General features: G+C 24.4%; 1 long non-coding RNA gene across 1 annotated transcript; it reads left to right on the top strand.

The window, feature by feature from the left end:
- Positions 1 to 491: 491 nt before the first annotated feature.
- LOC119677900 lies at positions 492 to 1,303 on the top strand. The gene is made up of 3 exons (XR_005252298.1): positions 492 to 582; positions 959 to 996; positions 1,056 to 1,303. It is a non-coding gene; the product is annotated as an uncharacterized LOC119677900 (long non-coding RNA).
- The last annotated feature ends 2,027 nt before the right edge of the window (positions 1,304 to 3,330 follow it).

Raw genomic sequence — 3,330 nt, forward strand, 5'->3', positions numbered from 1 at the left:
ATTAATAAGATTTTTAGTATTTTTTTTCTTTTCTAATGTTATTGTGTCAAGCAATGAGTTTTTATACATATATGTATGTTTTTTGTGGTAACGTTATATGGGCTTTATTTTTTGCCTTTTGTGATTGTGTCTATTTGGTCGTCTTGCACTTCACGTTCCGTTGTTTTATAATAATCTAAAGAAATATTTAGTTTCATTTGCGCTTTTTATTGTCTTTATTGCAGTTCGTATATATATATATGTATATATATTAAATTAAATATTTATATTTGTTTTTGCATTTATATTAAAAACACTTAATTCCTTGCTTAAATAGTTCGTGCCGAAGCAGAAGAAAAAATATGGCGTCTACACAGCATTACCTTTTGTCATAAAATACATAGAGTTGTATATAAACAATAATAAAAATAAAATAAAATTTGGTTAACGTTATTAATAAGTTATAGCAAATAAAATTTTTATTATTATAAATTTTTTACCTTATAATTGAAAAAGAATTTAATATATTAATAACATACATATTTTCTTTTACAAGTAGTTGGCAACGCGGGTGCAATTGTGTAGAAAATGTATGATGAAAACGTAAGTATAAAATATAATAAAACCGATATTGTCGCGTCCAAATTCTTTGTAGCTAAATTTAATTTTTTAAATATAAAACATTAAATATGCAGTTAAAATAAATACAGAAATTGTATTCTAATTTTTTTCAAGAAATTTTATAAAAATTTCATAAAAAATTGAATTAATTTTTGATCTTTGAATGAACAATTGTTTAAGATAAAGATATTTTTTAAATCAAATTAATAAGTTAAGAAATAAATAAGTTATACCATAATTTAATTAAAAAAATTCGAATCGGTCTAACTTTTAAATAGTTTCTTTCGTCATAAAAAGACACGCCATTATCGGCAAGAAAAAATTTACCTTAAAAAAATTTATTTTTGATTATTTCTAGATATATAACATCAGGATTTTTGTAGCTGGAAATGTTAGGTATATATACTGTAATAAAATTTAACTAAACTAATTAATTGCTAATAAATAATTTGCAGTTAAGCTTTAACAAATGAGAGTAAAGTTTACAATCGAAGATGACAAAAGTGATACGTATTCAAGCCAAAGAAAATAGGAAACAATATTCTTTAGAAACCCTACTGTTTCTCACACTGTCATCTAGTAGACGGAAAGGTATTCACAGTGAAGAATTTGAGTTAGATGAATGAACTATCAGAGGAATTGAAAAATCTGCTTTAGGAATATATAAATAAGTCCAACAAATATACCACAAAAGATATTATTAAAACAGGTATAATATTAGACAAATATTTTAATTTATATAATAGAAAACACATTGGTACTGTGAATTAAAGAATTTAATCTAAAACAAATCCCCATTAAAGGAGATCCCATCAAAAAATTTTAAAAGATTTTTTAAATTTAGTAAAATATCTTGAAGATAAAAAGCGAAGCTCTTTCCACTAAGCAGCTACTCAAAACTATTCCATTGGATTTAACTAATATTATTGATTATGACTGTTTTTATTCGAACTGTTTACAAATCTTAATCCGTCCGCAATCAAAACAAGATTGTGTCCAAAAAATTTGATTCCTTTGCACAAGCAAGAGGTACAAGCCACTTTATGTTCTGGAAACATATTTTTATATTATCATGAAAAATAATAGAAATATTACTATTATCGCAAAAAAGTAGGTTTGAATATATTATGATTCGGTTGCAACAACATAAATAAGTAATAGCTCATAATAAAGACCTTTTATTTCATATCCATAAATTAGTTTATTTGTAATCTTAAACTAAGGTGAAATCTCATTATGGACGTGTGCGAGTTAGGCTAAGTTGATGCTAAACCAAATGGGACTTTTCTTGGGATTTTTTGCACTGCACACATTTAGCCATTTATCAACACGTATCGACACATCACGACATTATCGGCACAACTTAGAATTTCCCTCATTTAGAACGCAACTTAGCCTAACTCGCACACGACCTATGTCACTACAATTATCAACAAATTATAAAATTTATTAATTTTATAATATTATTAATATTTTATATTTAATGTTTTTATATTTCGTATCATTGTAGAAATCTCAGACTTTTTAAAATTTTTATTTGTTACATATTTTATAATAAAAAAATTTAATTTTTCCCACTGTTTATATAAATTTATAAACTGTGCCTTTGCTTTGAGGTATGTTCAATTTTTGAGATACTTTTGCTAAAATTTATTTAAAATTTTATACCAAATGATTTGTCAAGCGTAAATATAATTTTAATTCGTAATTTATATGTATATTTATTATTTGAGAATTTGATTAATTAAATAACTATTAATAAAACTTTTTAAACTGTACACTATAAAACTGTAACTATAAATATCATATGTATTTATAAATATTAAATAAATATTTGTAGGTTATGTCTATTCCTCCCTATAATACATGCTCTTTAAATTGAGTCTTAATACCGATTACTCGTTAATACAGTAACGAATACAAAATTTTTATTTACCTCACAAAATCTATAAATCGAGAGTAAATTTGAGATTAATAGAGTTTTGTCTAGTGTGGTCCAAGTCAAAAAATTATTTTTCATTAAGTATTTTTATTTCTAAGAGCACTGAAACTATGAAGCTCATTCAATAATGTACTTTTTTTTACAATTTATATATAATAAAGTACTAAGTTACAAGTTACATTAGATCATATTGAGCAGTACGCAATAACCTACGCCGTTGATAAAAGATAACGTTTATGATTACGTTTTATTTTATAATTTCATGGCTAAGATCAGTGTAGTATCTGTTCTTATCAGCAATTATTACTATTGTTTTTTTTTACCATCATTTTACTATTATTACTAATATTTTTAGGTTTTTTGTATGGGTATCGCTAAGTAGATAAGGGACGCCGTAGTAATCTCGTTTAGGGTACTCTAGATTGATTTAAATAATCAATCTATAAAGATCATACATGCGTATATATAGAACAATTTATGCTTTCATAAATTCGTATAAGAATTATTATTTTATTTATATCGGCAACTCAGTCATTTATCTTTGGTATAAAATAAATTTCGTTCTCCCTCTTTTTTCCTGCTTTAACTGCTCTCGGATAGTTTTCATTTCTGTTTTGTCTTTTATCAAACATGGACGTTGTTATTTCGTTCCATATATTGTGAAAATTGTTAAATAAAATATTTTATATAGAATATAAAATAATACATATATAACTATTCACACCAGTACAAATTATATATCATTTCGTAAACAAGTTCTTATTACTTATTTATTTAATATTTAGGTG

This window comes from Teleopsis dalmanni, chromosome 2 (genome assembly GCF_002237135.1).
Source record: "Teleopsis dalmanni isolate 2A chromosome 2, ASM223713v2, whole genome shotgun sequence".
Taxonomy (NCBI): domain Eukaryota; kingdom Metazoa; phylum Arthropoda; class Insecta; order Diptera; family Diopsidae; genus Teleopsis; species Teleopsis dalmanni.